This window comes from Lolium rigidum, chromosome 3 (assembly GCF_022539505.1).
Source record: "Lolium rigidum isolate FL_2022 chromosome 3, APGP_CSIRO_Lrig_0.1, whole genome shotgun sequence".
NCBI lineage: Eukaryota > Viridiplantae > Streptophyta > Magnoliopsida > Poales > Poaceae > Lolium > Lolium rigidum.
This window is the reverse complement of record NC_061510.1, coordinates 187,236,892-187,246,573: the sequence shown is the minus strand read 5'-3', so window position 1 is coordinate 187,246,573 and position 9,682 is coordinate 187,236,892. Positions and strand designations below refer to the sequence as shown.

At 44.8% G+C, this 9,682-nt stretch overlaps 1 long non-coding RNA gene across 2 annotated transcripts; it reads left to right on the top strand.

Annotated features, from left to right (window-relative positions):
* Positions 1 to 4,881: 4,881 nt before the first annotated feature.
* On the top strand, positions 4,882 to 8,171 carry LOC124698774. Of its 2 annotated transcripts, XR_007001113.1 has the most exons (4): positions 4,882 to 5,119; positions 5,198 to 5,361; positions 6,233 to 6,507; positions 7,823 to 8,171. It is a non-coding gene; the product is annotated as an uncharacterized LOC124698774 (long non-coding RNA). The 2 variants fall into 2 exon arrangements; XR_007001112.1 differs by having other exon boundaries at positions 4,882 to 5,361.
* Positions 8,172 to 9,682: the final 1,511 nt, after the last annotated feature.

The window sequence follows — 9,682 nt, the reverse complement described above, 5'->3', positions numbered from 1 at the left end:
GAAAAAGGAAGTAGCTAGAAATTAGGTGTCAAAAATAACTCCAAGATATGAAACTTTTATTGTTCGTAGAGGATGACATGCGGGACCCATGAGTCAGCAGCTTACTCAACGTTTCAAAGGCGGCATGAGATCGAAAGAAAAAGGCAAGTGACAAAATATCTGGAGCCAAAGATAATCCAAGAAAAGAAAGTTTATTGTACATAGAAGATGACATGCGGATCCCATGAGTCAGCAGCTTACTAAACGTTTCCAAGGCGGCAGGGGATCAAAAGAAAAAAGGAAATAGCCAAAAATCAGAGGGTGAAAAAAATCCAAGAAAAGATACTTTTATAGTACATAGAGGATGACATGCGGGTCCCATGAGCCAGCAGGTTCCTCAACGTTTTCAAAGCCGGCATGAGATCGAAAGAAAAAGGCAAGTGAACAAAAATCAGAGGGTTGAAAATAATCCAAGAAAAGAAACTTCTACTGTACATAGAGGATGACATGCGGGTCCCATTTTGCAGCAGCGGTCCCAACGTTTCAAATGCGGCTTGAGATCAAAAGAAAAAGAAAGTAGCCAAAAATTAGGGGGTCAAAAAAAACTCCAAGAAAGGAAAGCTTTATCGTTCATACAGGCTGACATGTGGGACCTATGAGCCAGCAGAGTCCTCAACGTTTCAAAGGCGGCAGGGGATCAAAAGAAGAAGGAAATAGCCAAGAATCAGAGGGTGAAAACAAATCCAAGAAATTTTTATAGCACATAGAGGATGACATGTGGGTCCCATGAGCCAGCAGGTTCCTCAACGTTTCAAACGTGACATGAGATCGAAAGAAAAAGACAAGTGAACAAATATCAGGAGCCAAAAATAATTCAAGAAAAGAAACTTGATTGTACATAGAGGATGACATGCGGGTCCCATGAGTAAGCAGCTTACTCAATGTTTCCAAGGTGGCAGGGGATCAAAAGAAAAAGGAAATAGCCAAAAATTAGAGAGTGAAAAAAAACCCTAGAAAATAAACTTTTATAATACATAGAGGATGACATGCGGGTCCCATGAGCCAGCATGTTCCTCAACATTTCAAACGTGGCATGAGATCGAAAGAAAAAAAGGCAAGTGACCAAATATGAGGTGCCAAAAATAACTCCAAGAAAAGAAACTTGATTGCTCATAGAGGATGACATGCGGGTCCCATTTAGCAGCAGAGGTCTCAACGTTTCCAAAGCGGCCCGGGATCAAAAGAAAAAGGAAGTAGCCAGAAATTAGGGGGTAAAAAAAATCCAAGAAAATAAAGAATTTTGTTTCATAGAGGATGTCATGCGGGACCCATGATCCTGCATCGTAAACGGCTCGATTGGAGAGCGTTGAACGAGATGGCGCGATCCAGAAAAAAAACAATGCTAGAGAGGCTGCCATCTGGGCCCTACATCCCTGGGCGGTGCGGATTTGCGTTGACTCGGCCAGCGAACCCGAGAATTCGTGATGCACCACGTCCCTGGCCACCATACGCGACGTATTGGCCGTTTTCGTCGGGCTAGGTGGCCTCAAAAACGAGAATTTTTTTTTTGACATGCACCACGGAGAGACCAAAAATCGTCGGCCATGGTGCACCAGCAACCACGGCGCGACTTCAACTTCGTCGGCCATGGCAACTTTTCTTGTAGTGATAGCACAATAAGTTTAAACCGCACTCCCCCTATGTTCATGCATGCTTTCCATCAAGACATTAGCTAAAGAGTGGTATGTGCGCACGACGGTCAAGAAAAGTTTGACGGATCTATGATATTTAGATCTTGCCTCAACTCAATGAAACTCTTCTCATCCAAGGGATTTGTGAAGATGTCCGCCAATTTCACCTTGGTGCCAATGAAGGATAGAACAATATCTCCTCGAGCAATGTGATACCGGATGAAGTGATTCCTTATCTCAATGTGCTTCGTCTTGACGTGGAGTACTGGATTGTAGGCGATCTTGATGGCGCTCTCGTTATCACACAAAAGAGGGACCTTGCTATACTCAAGTCCATAATCCCGCAAGGTTTGCCTCATGCATAAGATTTGAGCACAACTACTCGCTGCAGCAACATACTCGGCCTCCGCGGTGGAGACGGAGACATAATTTTTCTTCTTCGAGTACCAACACACCAAAGATCTCCCAAAGAAGTGACAAGCGCCGGATGTAGACTTCTTATCGACCTTGTCTCCCGCCCAATAATCCGAATCGGTGAAGCCAACCAATGAGAAGTCCGTATCCCTTGGATACCATAGTCCAAAATTTGGGGTATCAACTAAATATCGAAAGATCCTCTTCACGGCCATGATATGGCTTTCTTTCGGATTTGGTTGAAACCGTGCGCACATACCAACACTCAACATGAGTCCGAACAGGAAGCACAAAGGTAAAGAAGCAAACCTATCATCGAACAGTAGAGCTTGGGGTCCACCGCCTTGCCGGTCTCGTCGAGGGTGACACTAGTAGGAAAAGCCTTATAGATGAGATCTTATTTCTGTGGCGCACCAGCCTATTATGCACCACAGAAAGCGCACCAGACACGGTGCGCCACAAAATAAGCTATTTTTGTGGCGCACATCAACCAAATGCGCCACAGAAATAAGGTGGGGCCCACACCCTGCACCGCCCCAATCATTGGTTTCCTTATTTCTGTGGTGCACCAGACTCAGTGCGCCACAAAAGTTTTCTGTTCTGTGGCGCACTGGGTTTGATGCGCCACAGAAATAAGGTATTATGTGGCGCACTGGGCATGGTGCGCCACAGAAATAATGTCCTTATATAACGCACCCGCCCGTTCCCCTCCGTCGCTCGTACCCCTCTGTCGCCCCATACCCAGCCCTCTCCACAAATCACTGCCGCCGCAAATCGCCGCCGCCGCCGGCGGCAATGGGGCGCGTTGCCGCCGCCGCCTTCCTCCGCGACGGGCGCATGCCGCCACGCTCCACGCATCCACGCCACCAGCAGCACAACCCGCTGCGGCATGGAGGAGGAGGGGCCGCCGCCGCATCAAGGAGGAGGGGGCACCACCGCGTCAAGGAGGAGGGGCCGCCTCCGCGTCCTCGACCCCTGCCGTCGTCGTCAACCTTGTCCTCGACCCCTGCCGTCCTCGTCAGTGAGCGTCCCCCTCCCCTCCCTCTTCCTCTCCCGCGCGAGCAACCTGCTCGACGAAATGCAAGAACGAACGCGGTGTGTTAGAAATAAACCACGCGTGTGTCTTATGTGTGTGCCTGAGTCTGTACTCGTGTAGTTTTCTGTACGTAGGATCCAGTAAGGGCCGTTGGAGACATGCCATTTGGAGCTGTTGGAGCAGCCGCGTCATACGCGTATGTGCGCGTCGTGCGTGCATGCCAGCCAGAGTATACGGATCAGAAAGGTAGCGTGGAAGGTGTGGAGTTCGTGCTCCAGCGACAGCCCCTTGCTAGCTATAAAAACCTCTCCGTACTGCTCGTTGTAAATGGGGTGTGCAAGAGTTTGAGCTCAACAAGAGGCCGTTCGTCGGCGTGTTCGTCGTTGGAAAATACTTGTGTTCTTCTTGTTCGTGAGAGAGCTGTGAGGAGGGGGCTGCGGCAAGAAAGAAGAGGGGCTGCGAGAGCAGCCCCAACATGGTGACATACTCAAGTTCAGGTTCAGAGCTCATAGATACAATGAACACACACAGAGGTTTTCAGCACACGCACTTGTGCTCTTTTCTCATGTTCTCACTTAACTGAAACAACCTAGTTACAATAACTACTATACTATTTGGGAACAAACATCTTTTTTGTAAGAATTTTGGAGGAGGCTGAGAATTTACAGCATACTGACACGTGTGTGTTTCAATTGTTTTGCTTTTTACAGAATCATCTGTGTAGCCTGATTTGGGTGCACTCTGTAATTTTTGTGAGATTTAAATTGATGCAATGGAGCCACGTGTGTGTGGGGTAGCCTGCTCTCCTCTAATTTGCTTCGATGGCACTGTGTTTTGGTCGGGTTGGTTGTGTGGCTGTAGCTACATTGGCTCCTTTGGTCAAAGCGGTGCTCGACATTCCAGGAGCTCTAAACACACGAAACCGACCAGCCCATCTCTCCCATCTACTCTTTTTATCCACATCGCTGTTGTCCACATTCTTCTTTCCCACCGACGCCGGATTCACCTCACGAGGCGAGAAGCAAGCGGGGTGGTGCGGGTTGCTTTGGGTGGCTGGTGGGCAGAGCCTGCATTTGGTTGCGATGGTGCAGGGATTCTCGCGTGGATCTCGCCGTGGGGCTGCGTGTGGCCGTGGTCGGCTTCCTGGTGGTGCAGGTGCTACTGATGGGAAAGCCGGTGGTGGTGGAGGTGCTGCGGATGGGCGAGCTATTGACGGTGGTCGGCTCCGTGGTGGATGTGTTGCTGATGGTCTGGTTTCCTTGCCAATCGAACCACAGCTTCTTCTTCCCCACCATGTCGTGCATCAAAAAGGGAGGTAGCGACGACGAGGCGCTGGCGCGCTGGACGGCGGAAGACACCGGGGGTTGGTGGCGAGGGGCACAGAAGAGACCCGTCGTGGATGGAGACTAAATAGAAATCCTTTTGGTATGGATTCTTATCTTGTTTCCTTGTTGTATGCTGGGATTTGGTTATTGCCTTATTGCCGATTATTTTCCTTGATGTAGGAATTCGTATGAGCCCGCTCTTTCCGCACGCGGCCAAATCCTCGATGGTGTCGCCTGAGAGATCTCAGTGGGTATTTTAATGGCGGAGGGGATCAAGTCGCCACAGTGCGTTCCGGATCAAGACCAGGCGACACTCCCCATGGGGAGAGGAATGCGCAGCTCATGCACCTGCCCCTTCCGCGAAGAAGTCGGATGACTCTGCACCGCAACAGCCGGAGCGCACCCTGATCCCCTGATTAATCCCGCCGTATCCCCATCATCTACAGGTGAGCACGCTGCCCTCTCAGCTCCAAGCTCTGTCAGGATGTTTGTAAGGTGTGAAGTGTTCTGGAATTGGATTTGTGCACGTGTATAGGTAGTAGGTACTGGCAACTGATGCAAAACGGGCTGCCGCACGCCAAGACTGACATCAAGTTGGAGTCGGCGGCTTGAAGAAGAGCAAGGGTGGTCAACCGAACGATCTGGTAGAGCTCAGGAGCTGCCTCTTCTTCAAGGTATTATTGCACATGTATAATGGTCGTTGCATTTTTTCGTAGGGGAAATGGTTTATGCTAGGGGTTCCTTTTTTATAGGAAACCTGCAAAATAGTACTCACATTAAAGGTCACAAAATTATATACTTCATTCAAGATGGAGCAAGTTAGTTGTGTTTGGTGCTCAATCAACTTGGAGCTTCAGCTTTGATCTGTATTATTATTCTGGTGTGAAGGTTTACTGAGTTTTTCATGGAAAAAAAGGTATGCTGAGCTTTCTAAACAACGTTGTCTGTTTGACTATGTTAAAAATGTGTTGCCATAGTGTGACATCGCTCCAGAATCAGGCAGTTTGAATATGCATTACAGCTACCATGGCTTATATTACGGCACAGCGCTAGCCTCCTTCATAAGCGCTTAAGTAATCAGTTACTGCACGTAGGTAAGCACCGGCCGCTTGGTGGTCGAATTTTGTACTGGCTTCCCTAGCGTCAGCCTCTTAATTATACACCAACGCAAGGAAAACGGCCAGGAACTGGGCGAAACAGCCAGGAATTAATCCATGGCGCCTTTACCTAAGCGCCACACTCTACATGCCCTTAAAGCATCTTCTACATGTGTACTGCACAACAGAAAGATCTTTACCCGCATGTCATCGCTGGGATGCAAGCCAAGTCCTAGCTCACTCCTTTGCAATACAAGCCAATGATACCAAGTTGAACTCTTATGTGTCGCGCCGTCACGGCCCTTCCCTCCTGATGCCGCCCAACACTGCCTTTTTCCGGCACTGTTTGCCCACCTGAATTTGTACCACTGATGGCCATCCCAGACCGACACCCCTGCCCTTGAAATTGTGCTTCCACCCAAATCTCCCTCTCCTCCCTGCAGGCAAGGTTTCCTCCATTCTCATTTCGTTTAGTTTCTAAAAGTTCCTTTATATGATTTGTGGAGAAGATCTAGCAGAAACTAAGACGTGGAAGGTTAACATAAATTTTCTTTTATTTGTGCGGGGAGAAATTTACTTGTCATATGCTTGATTGATGTTTTATGTATTTATTTATGATGTTCTCTCAATTGTATTTCTGTACGTAGACAAGCGAACATATGTTAACTCTTTTATGTTTTTTGTCATAAGCTGGCTGCCAATGGGTGGCATCGATTCCATTCGCATCGAACTTTATTCCGTCATGGGCGAGCTAGATCCAGCAGTATGGTGGCAAGGGAGTTTGAACTGGCCTTTGGTTTCTTTGTGAAGTGGGAGTGACAGCAAATCCAGGGCGCTGATGGGCTCGATCCAGTGGTAGGGTTCTCCATGCTTTGGTTCCACATCAGCACAACAACCTCTATGACGAGCTTGGTACCGGTACGCCTTCCCGAGGCTATAAAATGTTCTTCCAGATATGTTCCAAGGTATGTGTACCATAGCCCTGAAAAGCAGCCTCTAAGCTCTTCAGTTCCATGTGGTGTGGTGTAGATGGCAGAAAGGATAATAGAAATGCAGATGATTGATTTGCAATCGCTGCTATTGTATAATCTCCATGTGTGTTGTGTTGTATTGTATTTGCAGCAATAAATTCTTCTTTTTGTTCTGGGTTACCTAGATTTTCCTCAATATTTATTCTACATTTACGTATGAGCTATACTATACTGGAATGATCAGATCAATTTCTCCTCTCCACCTTATGCAAGTTCTTAAGTCCCATGCCAATGTTGGTGACTTCGGAGTAGTAATACACACAAATTGCTTGTGACACAAGTAGTTGTAGCCAACGCTACTTCCCTGATGCTTAGGGTATATTTATTAAGTATCCTAAAATTAAATCAAATGTAGTCATGTTATGTTATCTAGGTTCAGTTATTAGATTCCACGTTCATAGTGTGTTTCAGATGCAGATCTTTTAACCCTACATTTGTATTGTACTGAGTTGTGTTGTATCGTACATGTACATTGAATCTTCGTGTCACATGGTCTCGGTTAATTAAAAGATCACTTCATATTTTGTATCATGGTGATATGTTCACTTTTGGATTTTACTGGTCATTATGATTCTAAGGGCAAATGCGAACAAACAATAATCTTACAGTTCCGCTTATAAATATGCTTTTGAGGTACCCTAGATTGTAGTAGAAATATTGGGATTTCTGTCGTCAGTTTTTTCAACCAGTTCTATAAAAGTTTGTGTGGAAACACTTTTGTTTAAGGGAATCTATTAAAAAACTGCTTATTCATGCATAAACTAAAGGTTTCAGAGTTATCTCTCTTTCCAAGACCATAGAGCTATTGATGTCCACTTTCCAAAAAGTTCCTAAGGAGCCTTTAAAAATCAAGACCTTTCTGTGTTAGTTACTAAAAAGCAATCAGAACAAATAAAAATTGACCAAGAGGATAGGGTGGAGATACAAGTTCTCAATAATGTAATAATTTGAATCTTTTGATGATTTATTCTTCCCCGTCCAGTAGCAAAAAAAAAAAAAATACAACAGAGCAATAATGATTCCCCTTCAACCTCTATGCCGAGCTATCTATACACATGTTCATGCCACTTTCCTTGCGCATGTCTAGGGCCATCAAACATCAGATCTTGGCTCAAGTAGATTTGAGTCTTGTGTTTGTTCCCGTGGAGGGGCAACTTTTTTTTTTCCTGTTGGAGGGTTTGAAATAATTTGCATCCATACAGATCGATGAATTCATGATTATTTGTTTCACAGTTGGCTTGCAATGCAGGTCATTTTTATGGGAGGCCATGATGCGATGGAAACATCACCATGATCTCTCGAAGAATCTCTATTGCATTTCATGTCTTCGATGTTAAACATAAAGGGTCAAGTAACAGAGAGAAAGAAAGAGGAGATTATTTATTTGTTAGTTATAGTATCTGTACTGAATAAACTTGGATCAGAACCATGTATTGGCTCAATGCTGAAGCTGTTTTAGCCTAATATCAGGTCTAGAGTATAGTAAGATTCTATGGAGTTGCAAGAACTTTCCCCTGGTGCTATATCCCATGGTGTTCTTTGCACACTCCCATGTTTGCTGGAAAGCTTACATAATTCCCATGATGTTCCTAACTTATTTCAGATATACTAGATTTGAATAATTCCCATGTTGTTCGTGATAGACATATTTTCTTGTCATCCTCATTAAATTGGTCTTATTCCTTTTTTAGAAATCTATGTACTAACTACTATAGAACAGCTCCACAACGCCATTTAGGAGCATGAAGCAACGAGATGGTGCATGCTCCGCTTGAGCCTGCCAATAATGATTGGTCCCCTTATATTGGCCCCTCTTATATATTGGATATTACGTATGTACCTTTGAATTTGGTAGTAAAATATATGCTTTGATATGGTCCTCATGCCCACCGAGATCATGGAACATGGGTAATACTTTATAAATTCCTGTCAATACTATTAATTCCTATGTGCATTCCTTCCACGCATACACGAACCATCTATATTGGTAGATGACCGAGAAAGTTAACACATACTGCACAAGATATACACCAAGTGATTACAAATGGCACCACAATTTTGTGTTCTATAGAAACAAATTCCAGAAGTTGTGTTATGACCTTTTTATGAGTTGTAGCAATATGTGCAATTAATTCATTCTCTACACATCAGGATTAGTCATTTGTGTTAAACTGAATGTTGATCTTATCACAGGTGAGATGGTTGGTTTCAGACTTCCGGATAGTGTGACATTTGATTGTGGTGTCTTGGGGCTTAGGAAAAGTAGGTATGTGCCTAATATTAGCTCATAAATTTCTACCGATAGATGCCTTAACGTTGTAAGGGCAGTTTGAATATTAGTGAGTTTGAGTAACATTTCTCCAAACTGTTACAGGCTACATACATAGATTATGAGTTGTATTAACTTTGCTTCATATTGTGTGATCATTAATTGTATTAACTTTGCTTCATATTGTGTGGTCATTATTGCTGATTGAATCTCAATTTGTGGGCATTGTGAATTTGTGATTTGTGTAAACTTTGCTTATGTTTTGCCATCATTATTGCTAATGAAATCTCAAATTTGGGCATTGGACTGTGTAAGGCACTAAGGCCATGTTGTGCTAGGTAAGTTTGCAAATTCAGAATGTAGCTTACACTTTTCTACGAGTTCGCACGGGCGGCATGCTTCGTACTTTGTGAATATCGTCAACCATTTGGTGACAAAGAGGTTCCTTAGGCTAGAAGGCGACAACTTCGCTGGCAAGGAGAGGCAGGGGCCTCCTCCAGGAGAACACGGATCATACCAGCTCCAGGTCCCTCTCTCATGAGCGAGGAAACAATTGTGGCATCGGATTTAGTAAAATCCGTAGTCAAATCCTTCTTCCCGCCAATGACTTCTCCTTTTGATCTATTAGTGTTAGAATCTATGTAAATTTTTTATAATCACATTCCTTTTGAGCGGTATCAGGGTTTGGTTCATTGTATAGTACAATCGTTGTAAAATTATCGCCTTAGATTGTGCGACCATCCAAGACAATACTATATTCACTCACTTATGCTTCATTTTCTGCCACACCTCAAGGTGAACACGTCGAGCAAACACAATTAATAGCAACCCTTCTCCAGA